This window comes from Prinia subflava, chromosome Z (genome assembly GCF_021018805.1).
Source record: "Prinia subflava isolate CZ2003 ecotype Zambia chromosome Z, Cam_Psub_1.2, whole genome shotgun sequence".
NCBI lineage: Eukaryota > Metazoa > Chordata > Aves > Passeriformes > Cisticolidae > Prinia > Prinia subflava.
Window position 1 is genome coordinate 8760465 of NC_086283.1, and position 16444 is coordinate 8776908.

A 16444-nucleotide genomic window follows, 5' to 3' on the forward strand; every position below is an offset into this window, starting at 1 on the left:
AGCAATTTTGTCCACTTCTAATATTTCTGTTTCTTTGAGGAAATTCTTTTTGTTTGTTACAAACACTTGAAGACGTCCTTGGCTGAATTTTTAGTTGTTCATTTTTTAGCAGGTTTCTACAGGTCTTTGTGATTCCCATCTTCATTCTCTTTTCTTTGTAGAGATGGATAAGGAAAACTTGAAGGAATGTGCTAAAATGCACACACACACACAAAAAAAGTGGTGATATATGCTAGCATAACAGCAAGTAGTGAAAAGGGAATTTAGTAGGCTGGAGGAGTTTTCTAAAGCCCTACTCAACATTTAATTTTATGATTCTTAATGACAAATGGTGATTGTGAATATTCATGGATTTTTCCCTGGGTTAATGTCATAACCTTTGCAGTAAAAAGGCTGTTTTCACCGGTAATAACTACCTTTCAATTAATTTATGCTTGTTTTTTCTCTTTTTTTACAGAATAGATCCCAAATTAACATTCAAAATGCAGGAAAGTAATTTTGCATGTTTGTTTGCTGGGGGAGGGGACAATGTATTTTATAAGTCGTATCATGTTGTGTCTTTATTGAGACAATGCAGTTCTTTGCTTTCAAACTCTAGAATTTTTATCTCAGCATTATTTGAGTGCTGGAAAAGATGTCTGAATTCAGCTTTACTGAAGAGACAACTCAGCATGTAGTATGAAGAATTTGTTTGTCTTTTTGAGCATGAAGAATTTGCCTGTCTTTGGCTTTTTCTCAGTTATTCTAAGCATTCATTTAGTATTTGATCAGTAATTGCCTTATATCCTTTCCCCTGGACAGTATTCCCTCTTCTCCTTCCTTTTTCCTGCCTATGATTATATTTGGTGCCTTGCAGTCATTATGTCTTACTCTGCTGCGCTGAACTGGATGTGCCCTTTATCTGTCCATAAGCCTAATTTATTCAAATAATTTTAAACTTGCTTGCTCTGTGCATGATTTTACACTTACGTGCTATCAGCAAAAAATTCCACTTTAAAAATTATATCCCCTGTGGGCCATTTATATAAAAGTTGAATAAAAATGGGTAGGGTGCTTAAATTTGGGAGTACTGCCTTGTTCCTGTCCCTCTAGTCACCCTGAACTGTGCTGTTTTGCTGACACCTTGCTTCTTGTCCCACAGATAATTTTGAAGGCATTTGCTGTTGTGCTTTTCCTGTGCTGTGCTTTACTGATTCTACAGAACAATCTCTCTATGTTGGGTGCAGCACCAGATGAATCTCCTCCATCTGGATAAATTATGCCTGTCACTTCACTTTCGGCTCTCTGTTGAGAAATGTACTGAAAGAACTTAAAGCACATTCGACAGACATGATGAATCCGGCTGCCTCTGCTTCCCCGGCTGGCCATTTCTACATGTTGCATAACCCCATCCCGTATTAATGTTTCCAATATCCATTCTGTGGCTGCAGCTGGGATTACTGGTGAATGGACTCCTAAATCCTCCTTTGACCAAAAAAAAAAAAATTGTTTTTTGATACTATTATTTTCAAAAGGTAAAGTTGGAGTAGTTACTGTCTAGGCACTTCCAGATACACCACCCTCAGGAAGCTATCAAACAGTATTACTAAGGGTTTGCCAATTTCCCTTGCTATTTCCTTCCAAATTCAGAGATGCAGTTAATCTAAGTCTCAGGTCCTGTCAACTTTTAATAGTTCTAATTAACTATCTACCTGTCCAGATTGGATGATAAAGCCTTTTAATATTTCATTTTTTCCCCTCATGAAAATGGATCCCTGTTTCCGGGATGTGACCTTCAACAACTTCTGTAAATACTCGGGCAAAGAATATTAATTCAGGATCAGTGCAGCATCAGTCTCATCTGTCACTGACTTCTCACTCATTCCCTTTTGTGGCCTAACTGATTCCATCCCTGGTCATCTGCTTTTCATATATCAGATGAAAGATATCCATTGAGTTTCTTCACATCCTTGCAATTTTTTTAAAAAGCATTTGCTACTCCAGTGTTTCCTGCCAGTGTTTATAATTGCTCCATTTTGAATGCAATGTCACTGGCAGACCTGCTAAGTAATGTAATGACAGTGCAGTAGAGGAAACTGAAACCATGGCTGGGGCCTGGGTGGCAAACTTCTCTGGATCTAGATATATTGAAGTGGAAGTGGTGCTACTTTTACAGTTTGTGGTGCAAGACCAAAATCTGGCCTTGTATGTGAAATAACTCATAAATTACCCTACCCAAGGCTTTTTAGCATGTCTTAGTTATGATGCTGCCTCGTGTTAAGGGCTCTAAACAATGTTTTGTAGGGCAATTACACAGAAATATGAAACTTGCCAGAACACCTTTTAGAAGAAGGTTTGTATTTCTTAATGAAGAAAAATATCTGACCTGGTTCTGAAGTAAATCCCTTTTTCTTCCTAGAAGGTTATAACTGCTGTATATCTATGCTAGGTTTTTTTCTGTCACCTCTGTACATTTTTGTGTTTGATTACATGGCTGTGTTTGATTTACTGTGTTGTGTTCCATCCAATTGTCATTACAAGTTCAAGTCCCCTTTCGATAAACTTCTTCCTGTCAGGGATGAATATGTTACACACCAGAGACCTGCAGTAGGTTTCCCATATGCAGAGAGGGCACGGAGGGAGTTGTCTTGGGACGGATGTTTCTGGTCTGCAACTGAGGTGACTCCTGACAGCTTTGTGACCCAGAAAGCACCTTCGAGAGGCAGCTAAAACATCAACAGGCCCCCAGGCCTGCAGGCATTGTTCACCTGCTTTTGCAGATTATTAAGCAGATCAAGAGAGGGCAGAGGTGATGTAAAATGACCATAGTTTATCTATGAGGTCTTTGTAGCCTGCTTGAGAGACAGCAGGCTTGCCAGTTGCCTGTGGAAGGCACACTGTATGTACAAGCACTTTGCACTGGAGCAGAGCTGTGTAGTGAGGTGAGGGGGGTTTTTTGTAGGACCAACTATTACTCCAGCAAGGACATGTAGCCATGGCAGCTTGTACCTCTGCCCTCTGTTTTGGAGGGTACGTATACCTTGTAGCTGGCGTGGAGAATGCTGCTGCAGAAGCTCTTTTAGCTTAGCAGTCACTGCACCTTCTACATTTCTTTTTTTGGTTTTGTACCTTATTGTCCTAAATCATATTCCCTGTGTTGCTTAATACCACATCTGGCATTCTTCCCTTCCTTGTCAGTTTATGTACACATTAAATTAGAAAGCAATCCTCTACCAGATCAAGCTCTGCTTCTTCCCCTTAATCTACTCTGAGGCCTAGATAATTAAACTCTCCCACTATCGCTGCCATGGTCTTTCGCATGTTTTGCTTCTTATATGCTATGCTTCACACCTCCTCCCTAGTCAAACTGTGCACAACACATTAGTTTTAGTACATCTCCAATGTCGGTATAATCTACAGTACTCTGCTACAACCTAGTTTATCCGAGGCTTCAATTTTCAAGATGAGCCAGATTCTCATTCAAAAACATTAGAAGCCTCTAGAGATGAAAAAGGAAAGGAGGGAAAACCAGAAATAGTTCTCTGATTTCTTGTACACAAGGCATGCTCAGCTCTAGCCAACTCTTTAGTAATTTAAATTCAAAATTGTTCCAACTTTATTTCAAAATACTGATAAGGTGTTGTACTTCTGTACAGGGTTGTTTTCCCAGTTAAACTTTTTCAGTCAGCAAAAGCATAAATAATGTAAAATGTGATATCATTGGAGGAAACAAATTCTGCTGCTCTTTGTCATGTTCTGTAGTGGAAATACCACTAGACATTGTTAGAGGTTTAAATATGTTGGTTGTCTCTGGATATGACCTGCTTCCAACTTTTTCTAAAAAAGAAAGACAGAAATTCTCATTTCAGTTTTCATTTTGCTGTCTGTGTTTTTCTCTAATTTGATACTTGATCATCAAAAGTCTTTCTGCCAACCAGTGCAGGTATTTTTTAGAGCCTACAGGGTACTAAATATTGGTATTTATGTTAAAGTTCAAGCAGTACATGATTGTACTTTAGCACAGCACTTGCTGTGTCTTTCCCACATGGGAATACATACTACTTCATTTGTAGTTTGGTTTCATGAAGGTGGGTAAGGTGCCTGTGTAAGCAATATCAGTGTTTTGCCTTCAGATATGATAGTATTTAGAGGCCAAAATAGCAAGAAAAATTTCCTGAGATCTGAGCATATTGTGTTTGGTCAGGATTACTGAGGAAGGCAGTACTTTGGATGTTTGTGTAGAAATGACATTGGAAATCTCCATGTGGCTGACTTACACTGAAATCCCATGTAGATGAGAGATCCACACCACTGCCTGCCCATGTAGCTGCCACCACCACAGCCAGAAAGACATTTTGAGGGTCATGGATGTCTTCTACTACTCTGCTCAGCACTGAGGTTGGAGGAGTTGGCTTTTCCTTTTTTTATTTCCAGCTGAAGGGCCTTCTCAAGGAGTCCCCTTTGTTGTTCTCCAGCAGCAACCAGCACATCAAATCATGGCCTGCATTTTTCCACCCTTCTTTTGTTGCAGAAGAGGGCCAGCTGCCTCCATACCCTTTTCCCCCTGTGCAGGTAAGTGGCTGCCGCTGTTACATTTGCCAGCCCCTTGGGAGACTGAGGAATGAAGCTGTGCTCCTGAGACCTGAACATGTAATTTGCAACACGCAATTTGTGTCACATCATACCTAGCTGAAGCTCTAGTACCTGGAATACCCGAAATACATCTACAAATAGATCTTGTCATGTCAAAAATGAAATGGAAGGTGATAGTAATTGTGGACTATATAATTAGAAAGTAAGAGTGTCTAACTAATGACAACACCTGGAATACCTGCACAAAAAGCTAATCAAAAGTCAACTTGAAATCCAGGGAAAGCCTATATATGGCTGTTTCTGCCCCTTAAAAAAACTGCTCAGAACATTGCAAATTACACTCTGATTACACTTCTGCTGGTGTGAACCACATGGAAATAAAGTCTTAAACAATCATCTGACTTTTCAAGAAGGTTACATTCACATAAATGTATGAGGCTGGACATGGTATGTTTTTCTAATTGTAGAATGTATCTATAAAATCATGGTGATTCCAAGTGTAATAAAGTTTCCTTGATGTTATGGAGTGTAAAACTCTGTTAGAAGTACAGGGTAGGAGGAGAAGGAGGAGGGAGAAGCAGCTTTAGGGCCATGTGAAAACAAAGCCTTTCTTCTCTCCTTTTAAATATTTCTGTTGAGCCTGATTGAACACAGGATGAAAAGCTGCTGTCTTGAGATTTGAGGAGAGCAAAGGATTTCTGTTTCCACTATTACATTGAAAAGTTCTTTACTGCATGAAAGGTCATCCCTTCTAAAAGTCCTCAGAATTGTGGCTTAAGTTTTGGGGGAACATAGCTGCTGGTACCATGGAAATCTGTTATCAGTAGGACGTGGTATCTCTGAGTAGTCCATGTGGTCAGGATGTTCTTTATATTAATTTTGCATTGAACCTTAGCTTAAATGTTTTGAGAATGAGGTTTTCACTAGTAAAAGTGGCATATAGGGGTGGTGTGTTTTGACAAAAACTCTCTGTTGTTACATGGTAAGAATGGAAGAGTAGTGATCTGGGGTGTTGTACTGAGACTGGCAGTCACAATGTCATTATGAGCAGTGGGATCTTCCAGAATCATGCCTAAATATTTGATGTTGTTTTTGAGCTGATGTTTCTCTCTGTTATCTAGATTGTCAAAACCACACCTAGAATGCATTAGAGCCTTGTCATGATAACTGTTTGGAAAAAAGCCCCAAAACTCTTCTAGAAAACATTCTTCTGTCAAAATACAACATTTTACAAAAGCACAAAATGTTTCATGGAAGTGTTTGTTTCAATGAAAATTTCTCAGGGGAAACTTTCCAAGGCTAGACTAGAATTCTTGAGGAAAAAGAAAAGAGAAGAGAAAATGATTCTTTGGGAAATAGTGTGACCACCTGGGGCAATGATGACCCCATATATGTCCAGCCTGAATGCAGAGGTGATTTGTACTGCGTGTCTGCCTATTTATCTACCTCTCCAATTTCCCTGAGCCTTGTCAGGGGTATTTTGTGGTGTGAATGGTTCACCATTCTCCAGTCCAAAGAATTACTCCATAACTCAGAGGTTAGATTCCTGGTATCCACCACAGAGGCCAGAGTTCCTGTAGGGATAAAGCAGGACATGTATTTAAACTCACCTTTTCCACTTCTAAGCAAGCAAGTTGGTCACCTTGTTATTACTCCTGTGGTGGATATGGGTCCAAATGTCCCTCTTAACTTTTTCACTTTTAAAAAGATTTTGATTCAGTGCTGAAGTGAAAGTCAGCTCTGAAACTGAGCTTTCCCTCCTGTCCCTGAAATATATTTATTATATTTGTTTTTGCTTCTCAGGTACATTGTCCATCAGGTAAACCCACCATGAAAGAGTCTGTAGTCCAGTAGATGCTAGACCCAGCCATGTGTGGTTGATATGCAGACTTTACTAGTGGTTAGGGGGAAGGTTTTATGTGTTTGGGTGAGCAGAAGAGGAAATCCTGCCTACTGAGGAGTCTTCATCTGTGCTCATGCAATCTCCACAGTTTGAAGATGTTGCAGGCTCTTCTATGAGGAGTAGCTGCTATTGTGATGTTTATAGTACATCTAAGAAATTATAGAAGTTAGCTTCACTTGGAAGACAGGAGAGGGTTGAAGTCAGCACCAGGTTCTGGCTGCTGCTATGTCTGAGTTGTGTAGTATGCTAATGAAAGTAGTGCGAACATGAGCAATGCAGTTGTGCTTTCAACCATATTTTCATGTCAAGGGCACCCTCTTGCATTCTCACTCAATTATGTATCAAAGTGGAGGGAAGCAGGACTGTAGTCTGCTTTCTTCTTGCCTTGTTTCATTCTACTTATTGTTTGAAGCAGGTGGGAAGAGGCGAGCAGACTCATTTGGACCCTGCTGTTGTAAGAGCATGATCCAGGAACAACTCATACAAGAGCTATGATCTCATCTTTTTCTTCTTCTTCCTCCCTTCATGACCAACTATAGCATATCTCCCTGGAATTCCAAGAGAATTGTGTATTACTGACATCTTCATCATAAACCACTTAAACACAGAATCAAAGACTCACCTTTAGACATTTCCATTGACATTCTTTCCAAAGAAAAATATGAAGAGAAAAACTCTGTTCTCCCAGATATGCTTGTAAATCTGGTGCTACTTTACTGAAATCAAGAGCTAAAACTGAAATAAAGCCTGGAAATTTTATCTTCTGGCTCAGAAAACTGGGCTCTACAACAGGCCTGATTCATTGTGGAGGAAAACCAAGTCCACACCAAATATTCATATTAATTTGGTAATTTCATTTAGGACTTGACTGGTGATGCAAGGTGACCCCCTAAAGCACTGACTTCAGTCAACTTGAGCTATTCTTAAAATATAAGATATTTTTGAAGACAGAGACTGCTCTAACTGCAGAAGGGCACAGATTTGGAATGTATTATTATTGAGTGACTGCACAGCCTAGTCCCAGACCGTGATGCAAGTATGATGGATGCTGAAAAAAATGGAGAGTAAAGACAGTAAGCCCCACACACTTTTCAGGGTGCAGGGGAGTCATATAATGTTCAGGTATTAGTTCACTATTACAATCCTTGTAGGAGATCTTTGTTCTGTGTCCTGTTGTTCATGCAGACCTTCCAAGTGTCTAGTCCGGGAAAGCTCACCCATCAAAAAAAGGCACTTTTCCAAATGTCCTGCTGTGAATGGCATCCTGGCCCCAAACCCAGTTCATCTGATCCACATGAAGAAGTGGATGGAATGATTTGCACAGGTAAGTTGCTTGAATGGCTTTGGAATAGAAGTGAAAGTTGCACTCTTGTATATTGTGTGCTTGAAGCTACAGGTGAACTAATATGTGACAATTCCTATTAGACCTTCACATTGCAGACATAGCCTTATTTGGAGGAATAATATGGGAGGTACTGTTTTTTATTTACAAATTATTTCTTTGTATTAATTGTATGAATTTGAGCACAATGATACAGGGTTTTTATTTATTTGAAATAAAAAAATAAAGAATTGGCATGTCCCATCCAATTAAAAATTTCAAATAATCTATTACTAAATCATTAAAATATTTCAACCTAATTTGGCTGTAATATTTTTACAAACGGCTAGCTTATGAAGGCAGTAGTTTCCTTCCATATGCAATAAAAAGCATTTCACATGCATGAAAAACTAGTGCACCAAATTCCAGGCTATAAATAAGGCAATTGTAAAATGTAAATGCTTAAAAACACTAGCAAACTTCAGCCAACAAAGTAGGGATCAGAAATTTATACCCTCGTTACTGGTAATTACAGTCGCATTCTTTACTGCTCTGTATTCCCAGCCAAAACATAAAAGTGTCCTGGTGCATTACCTGCTTGGAACTAAGTCACCCTGAGCACACATGTTCCAGAAAGCCAATCTGTGGCCATGCTAGCACATGGAGCTCTGTGTGTGCTGCTGTAAATGTATCTGTCTACCTTTTAAGCAAAGTAACTGAAAGCCCCTCAGGGTGTTCTTACAAAATGTAAATTCACTGACTTGGAGACCTCAGCATAAAATCACTGCTTTTAGTGGATGGCCGTTTAACCCCCTCCTTCCCCTAATAAGGCAAGGAAAAATTCAGTCCCATGGTTGTTTTTACATATGTGCAGCATTTGTCTTTTTTCTTCTTCTTCAACAAAATAAGTAATTTAGGCATCTAAAAGTAGCTGCTTTCTTTTTTAACAGAAATCAGCAATAAATTCCTAATGCTCTTGTGACAGATTAATCTCAACCTGTCAATAATTCATATTTGAAGCTTCCTCTATTTAAGAATGAATTGTGAGGAAAGATGAGCCTTCTTTTTGGTTCATACTGACGCCTCCTGCTAAATATTAATATGCTTAAGGAATAAAACCCCTACACATGGGAGCTTCAATTCATTAGCAGTCATCTTGTAAATATTTTGACATACTGCATGAATCACATATTTTTCTTTGAATGATGTGCAAACACACATGATTAACATGTCTTAAACAGTCCAACTAACTAGTCTTGGTTACATAAAATTACCAATCCAGAGTGACAGGCACCTACATATTTGACTTCAGGGGAACTGTTGCAGTTCCTTCTTAGCTGATAACTGGGCTCTTTTCAGTGTGGAGTGGGGTGCCAAGCACTGCTTGTCCAGTTCCAAGGCCACTAAACTGTATCTGTAAAGCAAGAGCAAAACACAGGTGCCCTAAGGATGAGAGCTTGCTGCCTGGAAGACTGCTGTGACTTGAGCACCTTCAAGAGTCAATCATTCAAGTCTAAAAGTAATTTTGTAGTAAGATGGCTTTCCTGACAGGACAGAAATTTTAGGACATGTCACAGAACTCCTCAGTACTGTTAACCAAGTTCTGATCCTCTCAATTTGAAAAAGGGGGATCTAAGAAATTATAGAAGTAAGAACTAAAATTCCTCACTGTGTCATAGAATGATTTGGATTGGAAGGGACTTTAAAGATCGTGTAGTTCCAACACCAGATCCCCTTCAAACCTGGCCTTGAACACTTCCAGGGATGGGGCATCCACAGCTTCAAGTAATCTTTTCTAGTGCCTTGCTACCCTCACAGTTCAGAATCTCTTCCTACTATCTAATGTAACCCTACTCACTTTCAGTTTGAGAATTCCCCATTGTCCTGTCACTACATGCCCCTTTAAATAGTCTCTCCCCATCTTTCTTGTAGACTCCCTAATTCTTGTGGGTATTGGGAGGTTGCAAAGAGGTCTCCCAGTAGCCTTCTCTTCTCCATACTGAACAGACCTAATTGCCTCAGCCTTTCCTTGTAGGAGATATTCTCCATCCATCTAATCATTTGGTGACCTTCTCTGGACTCACTCCAGCAGGTCCATGTCCTTCCTGTGCTGGGAACCCCAGAGCTGATGCAGCCCTGCAGGTGGGCTCTCACCAGAGCAGAGCAGAGGGGCAGAATCCCCTCCCTCACCCTGCTGCCCACGCTGCTCTGGATGCAGCCCAGGGCAGGTTTGGCTCTCTGGGCTGTCAGTGCACATGGCTGGGTCATGTCCATCCTGTCACCCACCAGCACCTCCATGTCCTTCTCATCAGGGCTGCTCTCGGTCTGTCCATCCCCCAGCCTGTACTGTTAAGGTGTAAACTTCCTCACAAAAGTCTTCCTTTTTTGTGTTATTTTTTTCATCCTATTGAAAGCAGTTAATGGAAAGTCACCAGTCTTAATGCATTTCAATAAGCTGATTCTCTCTGGGACCTTTCAAAGGCAATGATAAAACAACCTTGAGTTTTAAAGCATAGTGACACTTTATGTAAAAATGTTCTCTGGGATTTTTTCTGTATGTTGCTAATGATGTAAACAATAAGCTTTCTTCCATTTAAAAGTTAAAATACTACTTTTCCTTGTCCAGCTCTCCAAATCTATTTGGGTTCTAGTCATCATGTCTCTTCTCTTTTCATTTTTATCACCACTTTTTTTTCCTTCTTTTTCAGATGAAGTAAACTTATTTTAAAAACTTGTCAATTAATACTGGTTGTCTCCTGTCCTAAGTGCTATACAAACATAGAGAAAGAAATGGTCCCTTCCCTGAATGTCTTCCCTAAAACTAGAAGTTGATCTAAAGCAAGAAGGAGATGATGGAGATATGCTAAAATAGGCCTTTCAGGTCAGTGATGTTGGCTAGTAGGCTTGGTTGAACAAGCTAGGAAAGAAAGGCATTGGCAGTACACAAATTGCAGAATTTTATTCAGTGCGAGATTAGAGCCAGATGAGATATGTGTGAAGAAGCCAGCCAGACCTTTCTCACGATATACTAGAAGAACAGGTCTCACTCATTCTGTTCTCAGAATGAGCTGCTTGACAAAACCTAAATGGTACCTCATAGGAGCTACAAGAAAGGGTGCAGTCCTGCCTGCACTCCAGAGAATAAGTAAGAGGAAAGCCACCTGAGCCCTGCTGTTATATCATGCATTGTTCTTGATGTGCTTAATTTATTTCTCTGAGCCAGTGTGGTCCTGCCACTGTCTCCTCTGAATTAATCACAGCTGGTTTCTCAACCCAAGCAAATTCTTACAGAAACTTGTTTCTCTCTCCTGTGAATGCATGCAAGAAAGAAAGTGCTATTTTTAAAATCTAGTCTCATTTTAGATTAGAACTTGATGATATAAGCACAAGACACATAATTAGCTACAGGAATCTGTTAATACTCATAATCAATAAATGGGTACAGGACTTTTTCTTGTATTACAGACACAAAATGATAGATAGTGTTTGCTAACTGCTCTTTGCTTCTAAATACTGCATGTTACTAACTCACTAATTACTGCCACAATTTGCAGGAATTATTCCATAATTTACTTGCCTCCTAAAACACTGCTATATCTCTTTCACATTTGGGAAGTGCTATTCAACATCCTATTTTTCATACAAGTTTTCTGTACAAGCTTTGCTAAAGCTCTTTGAACATGTCATCTTGGCAGATAAAAACATGACATGAGAATGGCTACATGAAATGGGAATGACTACAAGAACTGAGATAGTGTGAAAAGTTTTGGAAGCAGTGAAATACCACCATTAAATGTAGAATTAATGTGGCATTCCTACATCATGAAATTCTTCCTTCAAACCGTGAACCAGGAAATACTGTGAAAAGTTTGAATGCAGACTACTTATAATTTATCTAATTCAGGAATTGGTTCAAATTTTAGAAAAACTAATTTATTTGAATATGTTTGAGCAATATGACTGACATAATGGGTGTAAATAATAACCTATGCAGACTCAGCATCCTTCACTAGCATGGATCACAAAGTAAAGCATCAGCTGCAGAAATGAAGCCTCTGCTTCAAGCGTCTCTGCCAGCTGTATTATAGATCCAGTCTTCCCGACTACTTCTGGTGAGCCATTTATGAATTGCAGGGATTCAGTGTCACAGATGAGTGAACCAGTCTCTGTTAGGAAAGAAGTATCTTCTCTACAGAGAGTTGCAGAGAGAGAGGGGCAGGCAGAGATGTAATTATTTATGTAGCACATAGCTCTTTATGATCTCTAATGAATGAAAATACTGGGAATGATTTTAAGTCTCATTTGAAAAAGCACCACAAATAGTAAGTAGCACAATCCCCACTTCATAGGACTCTTTCAAGAGCCAGTCTCACAGTGCAAGTCCACACAGCACTGAACATGTAGAGCTCTGGGAAATCTTGACATTTGTTTAGGTGCTTACAAGGGAGAAGAAATTTTCTGAAAATTTAGTCCCAGCTGCAGGAGGTGCAAGGCCTTTGGTAAATTACTATCAATAGCTGGATTGTAAAGCTGAAGATCACGCAACAGCCTTGGAGTAAAATCGGTATTATGCACTGTTAATCCACACCCACTCTCCAGCCAAAACAAATAAAATAAAAGCTCTTAGTGCATTACAGTAATGCAAAGCCCATGATAATAGAGGGAACGTTCTCCCATGAGCCGGAATGCCTGTTCAGCTGAGGTTCTGAGCATTGGTGATCACAGCATGACCAAGCACACCCAGGAAGAAGTGTTGGGGACAGAAAGGGAGGCAGAATAGGAAGAGTACCCTGCCAGGGGCCAGAGGACAGTTGTCACTCCATCTGTCACACCACATGTATCAAAACCTAGTAACTTCTGCCTGTTCTATACTGGTTACAGCATTCATGGTAACTTGCCCATTGTCTGCTCTTGCAAGTACTGTCTCCTCCAGTCAAAACAACTAAATGGCATTTCATTTTCCCGTGCTGCTTTCCTATATCATGAAGCTTTTGGACTTCATCTCTTTGGCTCTGGTTAGACCAAATGGCAAGTTGAGATATTTGCTGTTCTATTAAATCCTTTTGTATTTATCACCTCTGGTTCCTTATCACAGTCTGTTTTGTCTGTGCACTGAAGCCATACTCAGAAGACAGGAACAAAATCTTCCTAGGCACAAATTTCTACAGTGAGGAGGATTGCAAAGTGCTTCAGTGAAAATGAGCTCTTAAGCTATGCAGTAGATGAAGTTGTGGGCTTTTATGAGAGACAAATGATTCTGTTCTATATATTAATTTAAAAAGCAGATGGTGGTTGTGAAGATGGAGGAGGTTAATATTGTGGTAGCTCCTGTTAGTAACATCTGAAAATTGATACAGTTTGATGTGGTTTGGGTGCATTGATAAGGGTTGAAGATGAAAAGGTATATACAAAATGAAACAAAATCATAACCATACTTAGCACATGATGTGCTCGCTGGACTCAAAAGGACTAAATGGGTATTGAAGGACTGACCTGCAAAAGAGGGCTTCCAGAGTTAAAAGTTATACAGATTACACAGCTAAATATGGTTGAAGATTGTATGGTTTCATGTTCAGCTCCTGTAAATACATTAGTATACTTTGATCTCCTGGGCTGCCAAGCCAGCTTCCGCTTTTGTTAAATCGGGTGGTTTTTTTGATGAATCTGCAGTGGATGTGGTGGTTTGCTGAGTATTACACTGAACTGAAACTACTGAGACAAGCGATTATGGACCATCTAAGATGAAGAGCATTAACAATTAAGCTTTGGTTGTAGTATTTGATAAAAGACACATTACCTTAACTTTGCTGAAAGGACTGCTAATGTTGTGAAGTATTAGACATGACTCTGAGGAGAATATGAATGTGGACTCAAACTAAATGAACAAAGTTAATTTTGAATTAAGTATGAAAATGGTTCAATTGTAGATTTAGCCTGAAAGTTACTTAGAAAGCTTAGCCTGAATTTTTGCATAGTAACAGAAATGTTACCAACTATTTGATGAATGTATCACTGCATATGAAAATGTTTGATTAGAAACTAGTGACCAACAATGATACAGAGCACAAGAGATTGCACAGAAATGTACTGAGGAATGCAGAAACAACTGGCTCATATTAATACTGAGACAGCAAATACAGCTAAGCTATCAAGATAGCAGAAAGGCTTTCTAGCTTTAATACAAATTCCCAAATTATTTTGGCACTGAACTCAGAATTGCACAGGCAGACACATAGGATGACTCTGAACATCATAGGAACACAAATAGCTGCTTTTGCTGAAACATGGAAATGCTAACCTTAGTACTAAATGGAAAAAAACATGATTTGGGGAGATATCAGTAAAAAAGCCGAGTGTTGTCAGGTGAGAAAATGAGGTTAAAGAAAAAGAAATCTACTTTCTTCTAATGTTTAAGGAGGCAGAACCAAAGCTGAGTTTCAAACTGGCAGAAAACATTTGAGGGAGATAAAATGATGCAGGAATCTGACTGAGAGGGCAACTAAATCAAAGAGGTAAGAATTAATGATCTACCCTGGGGTATAATACACATGGCACAGTTTAGGTGGCCCAACAGAAGCAGCAAGTCAAGCTAAGTGAGAGGTTTGGAATCAGAAAAACTGAACTAAAAAAACAAAACCAAAACCAAAACCAAACAAAACCAAAACAAACAAAAAAACCACAACAACAACAACAAACCAAAAACCATAAACAAACAAAAACTTTAAAAAATGAAGTTATTGCAGAGGGAGAGAAATTTATTATAAATGGGAAGCAAAGTATTATGCAAAGTGAATACGTGGGATTAGCTAGATGTACGGTTTTCTTCTTGAGCAGTATGACTGAACATTATTATAGCTTCTATATGTGAAAAAATAGCAAGGGTTTGCAGGGAAAGCTTTAATGTCTTATTAAAATGTGGTTCTCAACCTAGAACTCGAGGAGAAACACTGCAGTTGCCACTCCCCTCAACAAAATGATACTGGGGAGACTGAGTTAGACCAACTGATAGACTGTGCACACAACATACAAACACCTAAATCAAAACCTTTATCTCTCTAATTATCTGCTATGGCTGGTCTAAATGGTGCCCCAAACCATAGCTGTACAATAATGTAACTAGATCTTCTTAGTCCTTAGTCTGCCATATGCATATGGCACTTGAGGGCAAAAATGAGTTTAGGTTGAATGGGGAAGTGACCCATTCCCTTTACTGATGTATGCTAATGCTGTTAGAGCGTACAGAGAAGATACCGTATTCTGCTTATCTACCTGACTTCATCTCAAGTGCTTTAAAGGATGGTCAGAGTGAAGAAAAACATCAAAGAAGCTTTAACTGAGATGAGAGTATGGCTGAAGGGAAAATGCAGGTTAAAATTGTTGATGCTTTTTACAAATTACAGCAACTGAATCATCTGTTCCCCTTTCCTGTTACTGCCAAGTCAAACAATGTACAACTGGAACTGAGAAAACTGTCCTTGTGAGAGAAACAGCCTGTGATCATTATTACATAGCTTATGTTTTCTATACCATGTCAAGCCATATATCCACTTTTCCTGGGTCTTAATCAGCCACAACCAGGAGACAGATAGCTTCCTAATGAAATGGAAACATCATGATATCTAACTTTTATCGCTGTTATTGAGCCAGCAGATTTCCCTGCTTGCTAGGTCTATTTCACAGCCTACAGGATAAGTCCTTTTAGGTAAAAAGGACCAGAGGGATTAGTGTTATTAGAGACATGTGTGTATATGCATAGTCCTGTGTATTCTAAGACTCTTCCTAGCAATTTTAAAAACCCTTTTAAAAGATATAGCCAGTGTACAACAATGATCTCCAAAAATCCCATATTGGGCAGTCTTTAATAATACCTCTTAAGGTAGTTCCTCTTCCAGGATGGAGACTGCAGCAGGGTTTTGAAACTAGGTTGCCTTTGACTTAAATGTGTTTGGACTTTCCAGCAATGCAAGAGGTAACAATCTTTCCCTTGTACAACGCACATACAGTACTAGATGCTTTTGTTCTGAGAGCTCTGAAAAGATTATCCTTAACAAAGAAAGAAAAGGTGAGAGTTTCAGCCCTTTTGCTCCTTTACACCAGATAAAAGGGAAAGAGTAAATTAAAGCCACCCTCAGCATCCTTTGTCCAGCTAACAGAAATTGCTGGGAGCACAACAGAAACCACCTGTGAGGGCTCCATTTCCCTGTGGCATGTATGGGCAAATATAGGGCTTGGAGTGGCAAAGCAATAAAAAAACCACCAGTCTGGGGAGAATAACCTTGGAATATTCATGAAGACTGCAGGACCTTCCTAATGATATAATTTACTTCTCCAGCACCTCAAATCAGGGTGATCTAAAGCTCTAGGACAACTTCTCACTCTGGAATAACTGTGAGTTTTGTCTTCTTAATTACATTATTGGCAAAATATATAATCAATTACAATCACATAAATCAGGGAAGAAACATCCTGTCATTTAAATTACTTGGAGACAAGAGAGACCTCCTAAATATAATGGTACATATGAAATTTAAAGTATAATATTTTTTTAATTCAGTAAGTGGAAACATAGTAAGAATAAACTCTTGACTTGTTGAATGACCTGAAATGCGAAAACCTAAAAGCTACAGAGAAAATATACAGCAAACAGA

The 16444-nt window shown here is 39.2% G+C and overlaps 1 protein-coding gene across 18 annotated transcripts in view; it reads left to right on the plus strand.

Moving 5' to 3' along the window:
- CXXC4 (CXXC finger protein 4) overlaps positions 1 to 16444 on the plus strand; it is a 135879-nt gene that overhangs the window by 82987 nt on the left and 36448 nt on the right. For 14 of the 18 annotated variants that reach the window (XR_010083632.1, XR_010083643.1, XR_010083645.1 and 11 more), the window contains 2 exons: positions 458 to 4551; positions 6888 to 7799. The exons of 1 other annotated variant lie outside the window; for it this stretch is intronic. The gene's annotated coding sequence lies outside the window, so the exon portion shown is untranslated. The remainder of the gene's footprint in view (positions 1 to 457; positions 4552 to 6887; positions 7800 to 16444) is intronic. 3 more of the 18 variants (XR_010083634.1, XR_010083635.1, XR_010083637.1) reach the window with 3 other exon arrangements.